The sequence below is a fragment of the Chlorocebus sabaeus genome, chromosome 21 (assembly GCF_047675955.1).
Source record: "Chlorocebus sabaeus isolate Y175 chromosome 21, mChlSab1.0.hap1, whole genome shotgun sequence".
Taxonomy (NCBI): domain Eukaryota; kingdom Metazoa; phylum Chordata; class Mammalia; order Primates; family Cercopithecidae; genus Chlorocebus; species Chlorocebus sabaeus.
This window is the reverse complement of record NC_132924.1, coordinates 121,957,088-121,976,725: the sequence shown is the minus strand read 5'-3', so window position 1 is coordinate 121,976,725 and position 19,638 is coordinate 121,957,088. Positions and strand designations below refer to the sequence as shown.

At 45.1% G+C, this 19,638-nt stretch overlaps 1 protein-coding gene across 1 annotated transcript in view; it reads left to right on the top strand.

Moving 5' to 3' along the window:
- The first annotated feature begins 1,058 nt into the window (after window positions 1-1,058).
- EZH2 (enhancer of zeste 2 polycomb repressive complex 2 subunit) overlaps window positions 1,059-19,638 on the top strand; it is a 135,064-nt gene continuing 116,484 nt past the window's right edge. Inside the window, exons 1-2 of the mRNA XM_073009470.1 lie at window positions 1,059-1,324; window positions 11,579-11,835. The gene's annotated coding sequence lies outside the window, so the exon portion shown is untranslated. The remainder of the gene's footprint in view (window positions 1,325-11,578; window positions 11,836-19,638) is intronic.

Here is a 19,638-nt window from a genome sequence, read left to right as displayed (position 1 = left end):
TGAATTTATAGCAATAGACTTTTTATGTCTTTTTTATTTTTCACTTTTGAGACAGGGGTTTCGCCATTTTGCCCAGGTTAGTCTCTAGAACTCCTGGACTCCAGAGATCCCCCACCACCTCTCCCCTCCCAAAGTGCTGGGATTACAGGCATGAGCCACCACCGGGAGGTGGAGGTTGCAGTGAGCCAAGACCGTGTCATTGCACTCCAGCCTGGAGACAGAGCAAGACTCCGTCTGGGTTGGGGGGAAGTATACATATATATATGCATGTATGTGTGTGAGTATATATGTATGTATGTGTGTATATACATACATATATGTATGTATATGTATATGTGTATGTATGCGTGTGTATATATATACACACATATATAGAAAATTAACCTTGATTATAAGGTTTACTAAAAACCGAATACAATATTTAATACATTCAAAGGTAATTAAAACAAAATTATTCCTTTCTTATAAATTTTCTTCCCAGGCATTTTGAAGGTGAATACTTCAATGCTGCTGGGAAGTTAATCTTACTAAAAGAAGCTTATAACCAAGTAGGCTTTCTTGAAAAGTCATTCAAATCAACTAAAACTTACTCTGCTATGCTTTGTCTTTCATTGAAACCGTCAACTAAAAGTTACTTTTATATGCATTTTGATTAATTTATGTAAGCGTTGTTAACTACTATTATTAGTGCAAAATGTCAAGCTAGTCAAACGCGGTTGTGGGGGGAGACAATGTTAAATCAACTTAACAATAACCCACAACACTCGGACCAACTGTAACAACCGCTGAGTACCTTGTTATTTATAGTGCCTATTTGCGGTCTTTTCTAGGTAAGGAGAGTTTTCAGAGCCTATGCCATGATCACAAAAAATAAAATTTATAGAACTTTTTGATTAAATACAATGAAAATAAAACAAAAACACTCTCTCTTAAGAGAGTTAGTGAGAATTATGTTAATCAACCAAGGTTTTTCTGCATTTTATTTTTACAAATGCATTGTGGGTAGCGCCTAGCTAAATATGAAAGTAAACCCTGCGGGTGGTTCGCAGCCACGCGGTCTCCGCGGAGTTGCGCTTCAGTCTGGGTGGAAAGCTTTGCCGCGGCTGGGAGCCCACGACTTGCCAGACCCGGGCCGGGCAATGATCCAGGAAATCGAGTCACTCGCGTGCCTGTGGCTGAAGCGCGGCAGCTTGTCTTGTCCGTTTCGTGTCAGTTTCAGGGCTGAGTGGCAGCGTCTGGACTTTGTGGACGCCGAGGGCTCAGAAGCCTGGCTCCTGGGAGGGAGAGGGCGCCGGCCGGCCTGTCCCTCCCCGGGGATTTGCAGGTACCACCTGTCGGCTTTGTTTCATCATCAGGAGCCCCTTCCCCGAGAAATTCCGATTGTCTACACCCAGGTCTCTACTGATCAGAGATTGAGAGTGAGTCAACAGGAGTCCAACACGTGACCCCCTTAAGAGTACCCTCTTTCCCCCCAGTACTTGAAGATACCACCCAGTAACACCCGTGTGTGCTAAAATTCCTGTTCTGGGAGTTCTTCGGCAGTTTAAATCGCCCATGAGTTACTCACATTTTCTCAATCCACCATGAGCCTGGTACATTTCTTTTCAATAATTGATTGGCAAAGTGCAAGCCATTGGTGACCTTTAGAAGTTTTAAATGTTTATAATGAAAGGGCTAAGAACAGAGGAGATTACCCACACTTAAGTATTTTGCACATTAAAAATGCCAGCAAAAATATGAACTTACATTCCTTCAGGGAGAAGATTTCGTCTGAGGAGGTAGGCCGAACCTTGTGTTTTATAGGTCATATGAGTTACGCTCCGAAACTAAAACATGAAATATATTCTATAATTAAGCCCTTTGGAATATCAGCCTCATCTGAATTATTTCTAAGGATATTTTTGCCTTTTTGGTTTATTAAAAACTTCCTTTTGGGGAAACTTTGTATAGATATTCTGCACTTATGCAAAATAAAGCATTTTATTCAAAATATTTCTTAGGGTTTTCCTAGAACTTACTCTTCTTTCTTCCTATAAAGACAAACCTAGGAAATTGTTCAGAAAAAGGCTCAAGGTGATTTCCTAATTATCTGTAGTGATTAGTGAGAAAAACTTTGGATACTGGGGATTTCAGGGTTGAGTTGACAATTTCAGGAAAATGAAGAAAACCTCAAATTTAAAATATTAAAATGTTTAAAAATTGTGCTAGAGAAAATGATGGTACTAAAAGCTTAAAAATTTCTAAAGATTGAGATAGCTGACAGTGATTAAAAAATACATTTAATCTAGGAAAGGCAGTAGATTAAGATATTAGGAATGTTGTCAAATGCTGTCTTTTAAAGGTGGATAATTGCTGTAGTGACACTTACAATTTTGGGATTTTGTCTTATGATTAAGGTGGCAATTACATAATAGTCATCATTCTAGATTGTATAAATTATACTTTTTATACTATTTCATTATATTAGTGGTATCTTTTTCTTTAGAATTAATAGAATGCATCAGCCTTTTATCTCCCTTTGTAATAGTTATTTAACCTAAAGGAGTTCAGAATATGCCATGCCAAAATATGACACTTTGTCATCAGGATTATTTTGAGCTAAAGGCAATGGAGAATAAACACATAGAAACTTTCTCATAGCTTCCTTTATCTGACTAAAAGCAGTGACTTCTGAGAAAGGAGGCTGCTATAAATTCCCCCTTTGGGTTAGGTCTACTCATAAATGCATTCATCAGGGAAGTTTTATGGTCCTGAAGGAGACCATCCATACCTGTCTAAACAAACAGTCTCACAAACTTTCTTATCTCCTGTTTCTTCTCCTGAAAACTTCTATTTGTTTTTCCTAAGGAAAGTCATTTGTTTTTCCCACAATGGCCTTTCTTCCCCCTCTTTTCCCTCCACTAAGTTAGGTATATAAGCCCCAAATACTAACCACCCTTTTGAGTTACTCATCACTGAGGCCTCCTGTGTGTATGTGTATTATACACATAAACTGCTTTTTTCCTTTTGTCAAAGGTACCTGTCTTTTGCAGCTTAATTTGCAAGCCCCCAGTTATTGAACATGAGAGTGCAGAGGAAAAGCATTTTCTCTTCCCTACAGGCCTAAAGGAAACTACATGAAATATTAGAACAAGTACTGATTAAAAAGGTTAAGGGGTTATGTGAGGGGAGGGGCGTTTTGTTGCACCAGGCTGGTCTTGAACTCCTGAGTTCAAGGGATCTGTCTGCCTCCGCCTCCCAAAAGTGCCGGGATTACAGGTGTGGGCTACCGTGCCCTGCCTCTTTAATGTTTTATTGGGATGTACCTCCATGGATCTTCACTGGTATTATTTCATTTCATCCTCAAAACAGCTCTATCAGGTAGTTAAATCAGATGAAGTAAATATGTTCCCAGCTTATGCCTATTATGGGCATGGTCGCTCACACCTATAATTCCAGCACTTTGGGAGACCAAGGTGGGAGAATCACTTGAGGCTAGGAGTTGGAGACCAGCCTGGGCAACATAGGGAGACACCCCTATCTCTAAAAAAATAATAAACAATATTAGCTGAGCATGTTGGTGCATGTCTGTGTGTGTCTGTGGCCTTAGCTACTTGGGAGGCTGAGGTGAGAGGATGCCTGAGCCGGGAGGTCGAGGCTGTGGTCAGTTATGATTGCACCACTGCATGCCAGCCTGGGTGACAGAGTGAAAATGCTGTCTCAAAAATAAAAAATAAAAGCAAAATAAATAGCTTCCTGTAGGACCACAGCTGTAAAGAGTGGAGCAGGTTCCCTCTCAGCTGAAAAGGCTAAATGCTGATGTGCCTGCATGCTATTGCTTGGCCCATGCAACTTTCTCTACCTCAGATATTATTGTAGGGGTCAAAGGTACCTAATCTAATGCCTACCTATGCTCACTAAGGTTCATTTGAATTTATTTATCTTAATTAATTAATTAATTATTTGAGATGGAGTCTCGCTTTGTCACCCAGCCTGGAGTGCAGTGGCATAATCCTAGCCCACTGCAACCTTTGCCTCCTAGGTTCAAGCGATTCTCCAACCTCAGCCTCCAAGTAGCTGGGATTACAGGCATGTGCCAACAAGCCTGGTTAATTTTTGTATTTTTAGTAGAAACGAAATATAGAGCCACTGCACCCGACCCATTTGAATTTATTAAGTAATGACCATTGAATTTGATTTTTCTGAGTTTTAGTTGTTTTTTGTTTGTTTGTAGGTTTCTGAGACGGAGTCTTGCTCTGTCGCCCAGGCTGCAGTGCAGTGGCACGATCTCGGCTCACTGCAACTTCTGCCTCCCAGGTTCAAGTGATTGTCCTGCCTCAGACTCCAGAGTAGCTGGGATTACAGGTGCCCGCCACTACAGCCTGCTAATTTTTTTGTATTTTTTAGTAGAGATGGGGTTTCACCATATTGGCCAGGCTGGTCTCGAGCTCCTGACTTCGTAATTCGCCCACCTCATCCTCCCAAAGTGCTGGGATTATAGTCACGAGCCACAGCGCCCGGTCTGAGTTTTAGTTTTAAAACTGACCAACACTACATTTGTGTCCTCTTTTCATCTCTTATTATCCAAGCATTTATGCTAGTAATACCTTCTTTTTCTTTTGGCTATTTAGTTGAATATAACCAGCTTTGTTCACACAGCTAGAGAAAGACCTACAGTCAGCCCTGTTTCCGTATCCGTGGGTTCTGCATTCGTGGGTTCTTTTTTATTATTATTTTGAGACAGAGTCTTGCTGTGTCTCCCAGGCTGGAGTGCAGTGGTGTGATCGTGGCTCACTGTAGCCTTGACCTCCTGGGCTGAAGCAATCCTTCCACCTCAGCCTCCCGAGAGGGTGGGACTACAGGCACAAGCCACCATGCCCAGCTTGCTTACTTTTTTATTTATTTAGAGAAGGAGTCTCACTCTGTCGCCCAGGCTGGAGTGCAGTGGCCGGATCTCAGCTCACTGCAAGCTCCGCCTTCCGGGTTCACGCCATTCTCCTGCCTCAGCCTCCCGAGTAGTTGGGACTACAGGCGCATGTCGCCACGCCCGGCTAAGTTTTTGTCTTTTTAGTAGACAGGGGGTTTCACCGTATTAGCCAGGGTGGTCTCGATCTCCTGACCTCGTGATCCACCTGCCTCGGCCTCCCAAAGTGCTGGGAATTACAGGCGTGAGCCACTGCGCCTGGCCGTGTTTTTTTCTTTTTCTTTTTAAACTGAGTCTTGCTGTATTGCCCAGGCTGGAGTGCAGTAGTGCAATCTTGGCTCACTGCAATCTCTGCCGCCCAGGTTCAAGCAATTCTCATGCCTCAGCCTCCTGAGTAGCTGGGATTATAGGCACCCACCACCATGCCCGGCTAATTTTTGTATTTTTAGTAGAGACAGGGTTTCACCATGTTAGTCAGGCTGGTCTTGAACTCCTGACCTCAAGTGGTCTGCCCACCTAGGCCTCACAAAGTGCTGGGATTACAGATGTGAGCCACTGTGCCCAGCCTAATTTTTGTACTTTTTTTGTAGAGACAGGGTTTTGCCATATTGCCCAGGCTGGTCTCGAACTCCTGAGCTCAAGCAATTTGCTCACTTCAGCCTCCCAAAGTGCTGGGATTATAGGTGTGAGCCACTGTGCCCAGCCTAATTTATTTATTTATTTATTTATTTTTATTTTTTAAGAGACAGGGGTTTCCCTATGTTGCCCAGGCTGGTCTCACATTTCTGGGCTCAAAGGATCCTCCTGCCTCAGCCTCCCAAAGTGCTGAGATTACAGGCATGAGCTGCTGTTCTGGGCCATTAGTGGGTTCTCCATTTGTGGATTCAACCAAATGCCAACCAAAAATACTTGGAAAAAATATTTTCCAAATGTTTATAATATTTACATTGTATTAGGTATTATAAGTAATCTAGAGATGATTTAATGTATACAGGAGGATGTGCATAGGTTATATGCAAATATTACACCATTTTATATAAAGGACTTGAGCATCCATGGGTTTTGGTGTGAGGGCATCCTGGAACCAATCCCTTGAAGATACAGAGGAATAACTATATTGTATTGGCCAGGTGGCTCACATGTAGGAATGAGACAACTTAGGTGTGGACACACAGTGGCGCTGGGAAGAAGGCAACTTGTTTCGGCCCTGTTGTGACTGTTCTGCCTCTGCACCATCTTTCACACCAATGCATGGTGGCTGCAATTTAAATCCGATGTGGAAAATTCAAGTAGGGAATAAGAGCCACGTGGTGCTGAAGGTTGGCCCTTGTAGGCCTGGAGGGCCTCAGGCTCTGTGTTGGCTCAGTGTTTCCTGGCTGCCCTTCTGTTGCTGGGCATCCCAGGGCCCACATGCCAGGGTACACAGGCATTCTGAAAAAGGTGCCATTGCTGTTTCTGATTAGAAGAGCAATATATGATTATTGATAAAATTTGAAAATGCAGAAAAATAGCAAGAGGAAAATAAAAATTACTTGATACGCTCCTTACTCAGAGTAGTTATTTTCTTCCAGTTCATTGTCTTTGCATTTTTCTTTAGTTGCAATCACACTTAATACAATTTTCTTACTTTGTTACATTTGCTTGAAATATATATAAGTTAGCTGGGTGTGGTGGCTCACGCCTGTAATCCCAGCACTTTGGGAGGCCAAGGCGGGTGGATCACCTGAGGTCAGGAGTTCCAGTCCAGCCTGGCCATCATGGTGAAACCCTGTCTCTATTAAAAATACAAAAATTAGCTGGGCGTGGTGGTGGGTGCCTATAGTCCCAGCTATTTGGGAGGCTGAGGCAGGAGAATTGCTCAAACCCAAGAGGCAGAGGTTACAGTAAGCCGAGATCGCGCCACTGCACTCCAGCCTGGGCGACAGAGCAAGACTGTATCTCAAAAAAATAAAAATACATACATAAATAAAGTTAAAGTGGGCACGCATGGTGGCTCATGCCTATAATGGTGGCTCACATCTGTAATTCCAGCACTTTGAGAGGCTGAGGTGGGAGGATTGCTTGAGTTTAGGAGGTCAAAGCCAGCCTATGTAACACAGTGAGACCCTGTGTAAGTTCAAGCACTTCCCCATACCTTTAAAATCTCTTCATGGGCCTCATTTTCCTTGCTGTGGCCAGCCTGCCTTTTACTCAGTCATGCCCCCACTGGCGAACATGCCAGTGACTTCCAGTGTTCACTGTTTTACCTAATGCCAGCACGTACATCTGAGTTCCACCCTCAACTGGGTCATTTCCTTAGTATTTTTGGGAGTGAAGTCACCAGGTCTCAGCATACTCTTCAGGTTATTGTAACATCTTGCCAAGGAATTCTCAGAAAGACTATGAGCATGAACAGAGGGTTCTTGATTAGTGCCTCACCTTAGTGAGGTTTTTGGGAATGATCTTTTTTTTTTGTTGTTTTGTTTTGTTTTTGTTTTGTTTTTTTTTTTTTTGAGACGGAGTCTTGCTCTGTAGCCCGGGCTGGAGTGCAGTGGCCGGATCTCAGCTCACTGCAAGCTCCGCCTCCCGGGTTTACGCTATTCTTCTGCCTCAGCCTCCCGAGTAGCTGGGACTACAGGCGCCCGCCACCTCGCCCGGCTAGTTTTTTGTATTTTTAGTAGAGACGGGGTTTCACCGTGTTAGCCAGGATGGTCTCGATCTCCTGACCTCGTGATCCGCCCGTCTCGGCCTCCCAAAGTGCTGGGATTACAGGCTTGAGCCACCGCGCCCGGCCTCTTTTTTTTTTTTTTTGAGACAGAACTTGGCTCTTGTTGCCCAGGCTGGAGTGCAGTGGCATGACCTTGGCTCACTGTAACGTCTGCCTCTCGGGTTCAAGTGATTCTCCTGCCTCAGCCTCCTGAGTAGCTGGGACTACAGGCATCTGCCACCATGCCCGGCTACGTTTTTGTATTTTTAGTAGAGACAGGGTTTCACCATGTTGGCCAAGCTATTCTCGAACTCCCGACCTCAGGTGATCCACCCGCCTCGGCCTCCCAAAGGGCTGGGATTACAAGCGTGAGTCACTGTGCCCAGCCATGACCATTTTTCTTTTTCTTAATCTTTGAACATTTGAAAAGTGGCAGTGGTTTCTTGTGGCTTTAATTTGCATTTTAAATTTAATTTAATTTAATTTTATATTTTGAGGCAGGGTCTCACTCTGTCACCCAGGCTGGAGTGCAGTGGCATGATCATAGCTCACTGCAGCCTCAACCTCCCGGGTTCAAGTGATTCTCATGCCTCAGCCTCCAGAGTAGCTGTGATTGCAAGCTCGCGCCACCACACCCAGCTATTTTTTGGTATTTTTAGTAGGGGGGCTCATCAGTTTGTGAGGCTGGTATCGAACTCTTGACCTCAAATGATCCGCCTGCCTCGGCCTCCCAAAGTGCTGGGATTACAAGCATGAGCCACCACCCCCCGCCTCTCTAATATAAATTTTTGAATAACTAGCTGAATCTGTAGCAGAGGCTGAAAATATTTCCCTAGTTTGTTGCTTGCCTTTAATTGTCTGATGTTTTAATACATAAACATTTTAGTTTTTAGCAGTCACATCATTTACTCTATGGTTTCTTCCAGTGTTTTTAAGTTTAGAACATTAGTCCCATTGATAATTCAGTTAAATATTCCCCTACCTTTTTTTTTTCTAGATTTGGCTCTTATTTTCACTTAACTGTTTAATAATTTAAATTTATTTCAGTGTCAGTGATAAGAAACCAGCTTCTTATCTTTCTTGCCTAGCCCTTTCCTCTTATCTTAATTGAGATTTCTAATTTTTACGGTATTTCTTAGCTTCAAAACATCTCGAAGTAGTGTTAAAAATAGTTAAATTTTAGTACACTGTACATTATTTTCTGAGAACAAATTATATTCTTTCAAGAACTAACGGACTAAATGACTTCAGTCAGTTCTTTTCACCTCTCTGGGCCTCAGAATCTGTAAAATGAGACTTAGAACAGATCCGCTTTTCTACCAAGTATTCCGAGGAGCACGAGTTTGGTGGAATTAAATGAGAAAAGAATGTTGTGGTCAACTCTGTTTGGGGAATTCTCAGTTATATTAAGTGTAAGAGGAATTTTCTTTTCATTTTGTTTGACATTCAGTATTATCATTTATTCAAAAGCATTTATTGAATGCCTCCTAGGCCAGGCATTGCTAGAGGTAGAGCCCTGAATGACAACATAGTCCATGTCCATTGAGCAAGCCATGGATTTCAAGGATGTTATGAAAGAGGAAATCCGGGGCTGGGTGTAGTGGCTGACGCCTGTAATCCTAGCACTTTGGGAGGCCGACGTGGGTGGATCACCTGAGCTCAGGAGTTCAAGACCAGCCTGGCAAACATGGTGAAACCTGGTCTCTACTAAAAATACAAAAATTGTCTGGGCATGGTGGTGGGTGCCTGTAATCTCACCTACTGGGGAGGCCGAGGCAGGAGAATCACTTGAACCCAGGGGGCCAAGGTTGCAGTGAACTGACATTGCACCATTGTACTCCGGCCTGGGCAAAAAGAGTGAAACTCCGTCTCAAAAAAAAAACCAAAAACTGAAAATGGGAGTGCATGGCAAAGGGGCATCCTCAAAGAAGTGCTGAGCCCCGCAGGATGAGGAGGAGTTGCCCAGGTTGTGGTCGAGAGTGGCAGAGAAAAAGAGCAAATGCCCCTATTGAGAGAGTGTGGAACGTTGGAGACACTGGGGAAGTCCAGCTTGAAGCAAGATGGATAGGGAGCTCAGAGGCTTTTTTAGGGATTTCAAACTTTATTCTAAGGAAACATGGCACTACTGAAGATTTTCATCAGGGGAGTGATATTCTGTTTTTCTGAGAGCTTCTGGCTGCTTTGTAGAGAAGAGGGAGAGGGAGGCAGAACCATTAGGAGGCCCAAGGTGTTGTTGTAGGGGAGAGACGTTGTGACGCTGGTGGTTCTGAGTAATGGAGTGAAAATGGGGCAAAAGTGGACAGATTTCAGAACAGTTTTGGAGATGTAATTGCAAGAAGCAAGAGAAAGCGAAAAATCAGAAACGATTCCCAGATTTCTGGCTTGTGCCATTGGGTGGATACCATTTCCTGGAGTATGGAAAAAGTGATATTGACATGGAGACTATGAGGTGGAGGGCGGGATGTGTGGAGACTGATGAGCTCTGTTTTGGAGCTGATATTGTGAATCCCTAAAACAAATAGTATGTAGCATCTGTCACATTTATTTGACCCATATACATTTCTGTTTTTCAGACAATCTCTTGGGGCCAGGGTTCCACGGAACACATGTTGGGAAAGGCTAGTCTAGCTACTCTCAGAGGTCCTTTCCAGCTCAAATATTCTCTTTTCCCATAATGCTAATGAGAACCAGAAAGTGAACTGCATTGGCTGATGTTTTAAATAAACTTTTTAATTGAATTGTGAAAAAGACATAAAAGATGCTCACCTCCTAAGTGCACAACTTAATGAATTTTTACATAGTGTGCACACCCGTGTAACCAACTGCCTAGACCAACACAGTATACATTATTGCAGATGCTTTCCAGAGTGCTTGATTTTTAAGTATGAAAAGCAAACACTAGACGAATGTTTGCAGGGGTGGGCTGTTTGGCGGAACCGTCACGTCCATTCTGTCTTCCAGGACAAGTTTGAGGATACAGTGGTACAGAGCAGCTCAGACTCTGGGTGCAGCAGGAGTCTGGTGCACTTGGCCTCTTTTTCTTGGAAAGGGCATTAAAAACTAATGGATGGGCCGGGCGCGGTGGCTCAAGCCTCTAATCCCAGCACTTTGGGAGGCCGAGACGGGCGGATCACGAGTTCAGGAGATCGAGACCATCCTGGCTAACCCGGTGAAACCCCGTCTCTACTAAAAAATACAAAAAACTAGCCAGGCGAGGCGGCGGGCGCCTGTAGTCCCAGCTACTCGGGAGGCTGAGGCAGGAGAATGGCGTGAGCCCGGGAGGCGGAGCTTGCAGTGAGCTGAGATCCGGCCACTGCACTCGGGCCTGGGCGACAGAGTGAGACTCCGTCTCAAAAAAAAAAAAAAAAAAAAAAAACAACTAATGGATGAAGTGAAGTGAAGGACGTTCATCCAGAGTTGGCCTCACCTGCCAGGTGGACTTTGTGTGAAGATCTCAGGAAGGAAGGGAAGGTCTCTCATCCATTTGTCAAATAAGCCCCAGCAACTCTTGATGCCTGAGGTTAACAATGACACAGTTTAGGGTCGACAAATGTTGATAGCGTTAATGAGTGCATGACTGTCAGAATCTCTGCTTCCTGCCCAGGTTCTAGTCTGCAGATGCCAGTGCCACTGAGAAAGTAGCAATCACTGGCAACTCAGTATCAAACTCCAAATGAGAGAGTAAATGAACACATGAAGGAATTCATTTCCTGGAACCGTTCCTCTCCTACCTCTTTCTCTGATGACTCTCCTATCTGCCTGGCCCTAATTTAATTGTCTCCCCACTCCAAGAAGCTATCCCTGAGCCCAGATGGTGTCAGGTCCTCTCCTCATATACTCTCCCAGCATCTTATACTTCCTAATGCTTGCACCACTGCTGTTATCAATGGCTCGCTGCCCTATGTGCACAGAAGCCAACAGCTAGGCAGGAAAGGCGTTTTTTTTTTTTTTTTTTTAATTAATTAATTAAAAATTTTTTTTTTTTTTAGGTGGAGTTTTGCTCTTGTCGTCCAGGCTGGAGCACAGTAGAGTGATCTCGGCTTACTGCAACTTTGCCTCCCAGGTTCAAGAGATTCTCCTGCCTCAGCCTCCTGAATAGCTGAGATTACAGGCATGTGCCACTACACCCAGCTGATTTTTGTATTTTTAGTAGAGGAGGAGTTTCTCCATGCTGGACAGGCTGATCTGGAACTCCTGACCTCAGCTGATCTACCCGCCTCCGCCTCCCAAAGTGCTGGGATTACAGGTATGAGCCACTGTGCACGGCCGGCCTTTTTTTTTTTTTTGAGATGGGGGGGGTCTCACTATATTGACCAGGCTGGTCTCGAACTGCTTGCCTCAAGCAATCCTCCCATCTTGGCCTCCCAGAGTGCTGGGATTACAGGCATGAGGCACCGTGCCTGGCTGAGACAGGAAAGGCTTTATTGCAAAACCTGCCAGCAAGGAGATGGGAATTGGGCTTCAATCTGTCTCCCTGACTTGGGGTCTGGGGCAAGTTTCTGGGCACGGAGGGAGAGGGAAAGGATTTGAGAATGTTGACTGGACAGGGTCCAATTGGAAGGCTTCAGATTTGGCCATTTATGGTAAGATATGTGGAGGCCAATCTTAGACCCGGATCTTCCGGCGACTGGACACCTCGCTTCTGGAAGAGTTCTGAAGTTCGGGTTCCGGTCATGTCCCAGTCTTCTTGGTTCTGAAGCGAGGAATCGTAGGTTCTGGATGTTGTTAGAGTGTCCAGCTTTTTCTATTGCGTCTGCCTGGGCTCCATGACGTGCGATCTTTTTGGCTGTGTTGTATTTTCAAGGTAACTGACCATTTTGTTATCAACAGAGTAGGCCCAGTGTGGGCTGGTCTCAAGGTTACACAACCGTCAATAAATAGAAGGCCCCTAGAGGTTGTCCCATGCCTGGGAGGAGGCCTAATGAGGAGGCCGCCCAGAGCAGGGCCACTGACCTTGGACTTCCTGGGCTCAGGTCTTGGCTTCCTCTGCTGCTCACCAGCTTGTGCCTTTGGGCAGGTTACTCACCTTCTCTGCGCCTCGGTTCCTTTATCAGCTGAATGAGGGCGAGTACAGTACCTACCTGAGTCATACTGTGAATATTAAAGGAGAGGGTATTTATGAAAAGTGCTCAGTGCAGTGTCTGGGGAATGAGAGGTGCTCAAAAAACACTTGCTGTGTGAGTGAATCTTGAGTTACTGTTAGACTGAGGGGAGGGGGAAGGTCCTGTGGGGTCTGAAAAAGAAGAGAGGTGGAAAAAGCAGGGGTTTGGGGTTGGGAAGGAGGTTGACAATGAAGGAGAGCATGGGATAATGCCAGTGAAGGAGACTGCGACTTCTTTTTTTTTTTTTTTTTTTTTGAGACGGAGTCTCTCTCTCGCCCAGGCTGGAGTGCAGCGGAGTGATCTCACTGCGAGCTCTGCCTTCCGGGTTCACACCATTCTCCTGCCTCAGCCTCCCGAGTAGCTGGGACTACAGGCGCCCACCACCATGCTCGGCTAATTTTTCTGTCTTTTTAGTAGAGACGGGGTTTCACTGTGTTAGCCAGGATGGTGTCAATCTCCTGACCTCGTGATCTACCCGCCTCGGCCTCCCAAAGTGCTGGGATTACAGGCGTGAGCCACCGCGCCCAGCCAGGAGACTGCGACTTTTAATACACACTTTCATTTTAGGATAGGGCCTGACTTGCTTTTACCCATAAAAAAAATGCTTCTTAGCATATGCCCAAGTTAGAATGAATCTGGCCTTGGAGATAAAAGAAGCAATTGTTTTCATGTAGATGTCACGAAGTCTGTCTCTTCTTACTGCTAGTTCCTGCCTTGGGAATTTGAGCAGGGGGATCATCCAGGTTGGACTAGGCTTGGCTGCTGGTGCCTACCCTGTTGGATAACCTGGTGATAAGGAGAGAAGAAAGGGTGGGGCCCATCCCTGAGTGTTTACCTGTGATCCGTGCAGATGTTCCCAGTGGGGAAAGTACTTACGGACCATCACACCTTCTTCTCCAATTCCCTTTATATTTTTATTTATTTATTTATTTTTGAGACGGAGTCTCGCTCTGTCGCCCAGGCTGGAGTGCAGTGGCACGATCTCAGCTCACTGCACCCTCTGCCTCCCAGGTTTAAGTGTATCTGTCGCCTCAGTTTCCCGAGTAGCTGGGATTACAGGTGCACACCACCTTGCCCAACTAGATTTTTGAATTTTTAGTAGAGATGGGGTTTCACCGTGTTAGCCAGGCTCAGGTGATCTTCCCGCCTCAGCCTCCCAAAGTGCTGGGATTACAGACATGAACCACTGTGGCCGGCCCAATTCCCTTTTTAAATTTAGATGTTTATGGACTTGGTCTCATTCTACCTGAAAATATTTTTAAGGGTGGGAGGTGGAAGCAGAAAGGGATTTACAGAAAAGATACATTTGGTCATTTATTTTCTGGCCTACTTAAGATGTGGTTTTGAAGACAGCAGGAGGCCTATGATCTGTTGGCTCTCTAGATGGCTTCCAGCCCTGTGACTCTATGATCTAATAGAATTTATAGCATTATATATTCCAGTAGTGACTTGCAAAGATTGCTTTGAAGGGATTACAGATGGTTCTGTAAGTATATACTTTTAGAAGAACATAATGCAATTTGCTTTTTAGCCCAAAGCCCTAAAAATAATTAGGTAGGAGTTCAGACAAGTGTTAAAAGACAGTTGTTTCTGGTGAATCCAAATGGCTTTAAAAAAAATCAATTTCACTTCTCATCAGAGGAGGGCTTGCATTTTAGATTTCTCATGGTTTGTTGAATAGCGACGCCCAACGAGCACACTAGCATTAAAAAAAAGTAAGCAATGAGAAAAATTAGTGCGATATTCCAAGCTTAAATTAAGTATAATAGAGTGAGGAGAAAGAATTTCAGAATGCTGGAGTGAGTAATGTAACTGAGACCTAAGCACTCGCCTTTAGGGATTCTCACTTGGTCTGATTGTGACTTTAACATATGTCTTCCATCTGTCTCTGTCTGTTGCCCCTCATGCCTTGAAATAATTCTGGCCCATCTGGTTTCCTTCCATGGGATCCGAGGGAGACTGTCTCAGTGAAGTGTGGGTCAGAGTTCAGTTTTGGCTGCACACAGAGAGATGGAGATCACTCAAGGAGGAAGAAAAGGAACGAAGGACATGCCAGCAGTGAGGGTCCGGCTGCCAAGGGCTCTCGGGGGTGGGCCCCTGAAGATATTTGGCAGGCGAGAGGGAAGCATTCAGGAGCTTTATTTTCCATAACTTTTTATAATAAAAAGAGCAAAACGTTGACTGGGCGCGGTGGCTCACGCCTGTAATCCCAACATTTTGGGAGGCTGAGGCGAGTGGATCACGAGGTCAGGAGATGGAGACCATCCTGGCTAACACGGTGAAACCCCGTCTCTACTAAATATACAAAAAATTAGCCGGGTGTGGTGGCCGGGGCCTATAGTCCCAGCTACTCGGGAGGCTGAGGCAGGAGAATGGCGTGAACCTGGGAGGCGGAGCTTGCAGTGAGCTGAGATCGTGCCACTGCACTCCAGCCTGGGCGACAGAGCGAGACTCTGTCTCAAAAAAAAAAAAAAAAAAAAAAAAAAAAAAAAAAAAGAGCAAAACGTTAACATAGAAAAACTAGAAAAAACAGAATAGTATAAAGAGGGAGATAAACATCCCTTGTAATCTCATCTCTCATTGTGGGTTTTTCTGTTTTTTGCTTAGGGAGATGTGAAAGTGACACTCTTAGAATAGTAACTTGTTAGATGGTCGTAGGTGTTATGGGACGGGGGAAATTCAGCAAGGAGGCAGACTGGGTGTGTGGCAGGGCCCAGGGTGAAGTGGGTGATCAGGGAAAAGCCCACAGACTGGGGATTTTTAAATCAAGAACTGAGCCTGACTGGCTACAGTGGCTCACGCCTGTAATTCCAGCATTTTGGGAGGCTGAGGCGGGCAGAGCACTTGAAGCCAGGAGTTCAAGACCAGCCTGGCCAACATGGCGAAACCCTGTCTCTACTAAAATTACAAAAGTTTGCTGGGCGTGGTGGCATACCCCTGTAATCCTAGCTACTTGGGAGGCTGAGGCACAAGAATCACTTGAACGCAGGAGGTGGATGTTGCAGTGAGCCAAGATTGTGCCACTGCACTCCAGCCTGGGCAACAAGAGCGAGACTCTGTCTCAAAAAAGAACTGAGGCTAGGCGCTGTGGCTCACGCTTGTAATTCCAGCACTTTGGGAGGCTGAGGCAGGGGGATCCCTTGAGCCCAGGAGTTCGAGATCAGCCTGGGCAACATAGGGAGACCCTGTCTCTACAAATAATAATAATAAAAAAAAATTAGCCAGACATGGTGGTACTTGCCTGTGGTCCCGGCTACTTGGGAAGCTGAGGTGGGAGGATTGCTTGATCTGGGAACTCCAGGTTGCAGTGAGCCGAGATTGCACTACTGCACCCCAACCTGGGTGATAGAGTGAGACCCTGTATCAAAATAAATAAATAAATAAAAATAAAAAAAAAATTAAAAAGTAAAGCAAGACTAATGGGGGTGAGGAAATGAGCCACTGCTTACCCGGAGGTGGGCATGTGCCCTTCTAAGGAGGAGGGTGTAATGGAGAGAAGGGAAGCCCTCAGCTGGCTGCTTTAAGCTGTGGTCTGACTTGGAGAGGGGTGAAGGTGGAAGTGAGCAGAGAAATGGCATGTCCACAGAAACAGGGAGGTCCGTTCATTTCCTGGCGCAAATTAGCACCGCCTGAGTGGCTTAAGAAAACAGAAGTTTACTTTGGGGGGGCTGAGGTGGGTGGATCACCTGAGGTTGGGAGTTCGAGATCAGCCTGACCAACATGGAGAAACCTCGTCTCTAATAAAAATACAAAATTAGCTGGGTGTGATGGCATGCGTCTGTAGTCCCAGCTACTTAGGGTGCTGAGGCAGGAGAATCGCTTGAACTCAGGAGGCGGAGGTTACGGTGAGCTGAGATTGCATCATTGCACTCCAGCCTGGGCAACAAGAGCAAAACTCTGTCTCAAAAAAAACCCCGAAAATACAAAACAAAACAAAACAAAAACCAGAAGTTTAGTCTCTCTCAGTTCTGGAGGCTGGAAGTCTGAAATCAAGGTATCAGCAGGGTGGCTTCCTTCTGGGTTCTTGCAGGCAGGACCTGTCCAGAGCCTCTCTCTCAGCTCCTGGCAGTGGCCTACAACCTTTACTGTCCCTTGGCTTGTGGACACATTGCTCCACTCTCTGCTCCCATCCTTGCATTGCCTCTCCTCTCTTATTAGAATCCTTGTCATTGGATTTTGGGATCATCCTGAACCAGGGTGATCTCATTTTAAGATCCTGAATTGTAACTGTAAAGACCCTTTTCCCAGCTAAGGTCACATCCACAGGCTTTGAGCAGATACATCTTTTTGGGAGCTCCTCATTCAACCCATTTTAGAAGGCCACCAGGAGAAACCAGTTTCTGGAGGAAGGTGATATTTGGTGATTCTCCACAGTTTCACAGGGCCAGAGCCTTCTCATTCTCTTCAAAATCTATGAGTTAGCTTTGCTTCCCTCAGCAACACCATCCTGAAAATGACCTGGCCATAAAGAGCCAAGTTTATAACCTTGAACCTTTCCAAGACATTTCCTCAAAAGTCACAGTTCTACAGGTGTGTTCCCATCTCGTGATCTGCCCTGATAAATGACTGATCCTGGAGGACGGTGCATGGCCCTGTCACTGTTCTAAGATAGCCTTTATTTGAGTGAATGAAGGGATGAATGAATGGCCAATGTAAATCTGACCTCTGGCCAGTGTTGAAATTCAGTGATCTTTTGATACACAAAGTCAGTGGTTCTTATGCTTTTTTGTGGAGTCAAGGGTGTCCTTGGGAATATGATGGAAAATAAGGGATCACTCTTCCCATACAATTGTACTTATTCTCACCCAGGCATGGTGGCTCACAACTGTAATCCCAGCACTTTGGGAGGCCAAGGCGGGTGGATTACCTGAGGTTAGGAGATCCAGACCAGCCTGGCCAACATGGTGAAATCCTATCTCTACTAAAAATACAAAAAAAGTAGCCGGACGTGGTGGTGCACGTCTGTAATCCCAGCTACTCAGGAGGCTGGGTAGGAGAATCGCTTGAACTTGGGAGGTGGAGGTTGCAATGAGCTGAGATCACGCCACTGCATTCCAGCCTGGGCAACAGACTGAGACTCCCTCTCAAAAAGAAAAAAGAAGTACTTATTATATACAATTCCTAGGAATTCCCTGATAGTCAACCAGCCCATGAGAAGGTGGTCACAGAGCATCTGAAAGTCATGGCCACATTTTTCTTATGAGAACTAGATGGACCTGAAATCTTTACCCAGTAAAACTTCCCACCCTATTTCATCTCATGTGGCGTGGCAAAGAAGATTGGACCTGGAAGTGTTCTAGGGCCGTGTACCAGAGAGCTTGGAGCAGAAGAGACTAAACAGAGGCCCTGGTCAGGAGGTGGCAGATACAATCCAGAGGAGAGGCCACGAGGGCTCTGCCGCTGGCTCTAGGAAGGTCAGGGCCCACACTCCTTTCTGGAGCTCACTGGGTGATAAGCTGCCTACAGAGAGCAAAGGAAAGAGGACTTAAAAATGACTCCAGGCACGCAAGCCTCAGAGTCAGGCAAGACCTGCGCGGTAACCTAAAGGAAGAAGGGAACTATTTTTGTAAGTTCAATCTGTAGCTTGTTGAATCATTATAAAGTCCATATTTAGTTTGCAGTCTTTAAATTCTAATCATGGAGCTTATAGAAATGATAGAAATGAGTAGCATTTGTGAGCATTTTGGACATTCTTCTCATAGCAAAGATGGACTTTAATTGCTGTCAGCTTCAGGTTACTGCTTACCTTTTTTTGATAGCCATTTTCATTTGTCATAGGATCTGCATTATATTATATATAATTGTGTAATGAAAGTGTTCTAAAGTTAAATAAAATAGCTTTTAAATGGCACTGACAAACAGTTTCTATCGACCCCCCAACCTAACTCATAGAAGCTTACGACTCTTAAGAGCACTGTGTGAAGATAGTATATTGTGAAACATTTCAGATTGTACAGGATGTGTTTAAGAGGAAAAGGAAGCCCTATGGGCTTACGGAGGCTTAGGAATAGAAAGAATGATACTTATGTTTTAAAATTCTCTCTGTGTGCTTGTGTACATGTTTATATACAGAAATACAAAGAAGGGAGGAGGTCCCACGGGGGAGGGGAGGGAACATTCCCTTTTCTCCTGTATGTTCCTGTGTTATTTGAATCTTTAAAATGGAGTATATTCAGGAATTACTTGGGAATCAAAATTAAAGAAGGATGGAGGCAAATCATCAAGGCCAACACAGCTGGCACAAACAGCCTGATGCGGGATGGACACCCACACCTTCTGGAAAATGATATAGGTCAGTTCATCCTTTTAGGAACACCGTAGATAGACTTTGCTTTTTTGTTATCTTAAGTAAACTTTGTCTTTGTTTCTTCTCTTTTTTTTTTTTTTTTTTTTGAGATGGAGTCTTGCTCTGTCGCCCAGGCTAGAGGGCAGTGGCGCGATCTTGGCTCACTGCAACCTCTGCCTCCTGGGTTCAAGTGGTTCTCCCTGCCTCAGCCTCCAGTAGCTGGGATTACCAGCACCCACCATCACGCCTGGCTAATTTTTGTATATTTAATAGAGATGGGGTTTTACCATGTTGGCAAGGCTGGTCTTGAACTCCTGACCTCGGGTGATCCAACTGCCTCACCTACCAAAGTGCTGGGATTACAGGCATGAGACACTGTGCCTGGCCTGTCTTTATTTCATCTGGCATTTTGAGGAGTAAAATCAGTGCTGCCTTCAAAGCTTCTTTGCAAGGCCATAGCTGGGTGGTGCCAGGCTGTGCCAGAGTAGTGCTGGCTGAGCCGGCTGGGCGTTCCCACAGGCGGCACCGTGTGTGCTGTGTACTTCCATTTGCTGCTGTGCTCAGAGTGTGGGAATGCGTGCAGAGAGAGATACTAAACACCCAATGACACGGCGAACGAGCACCCTGCTCTTCCTCAGCTGTTTTGGTAACACAATTGAGT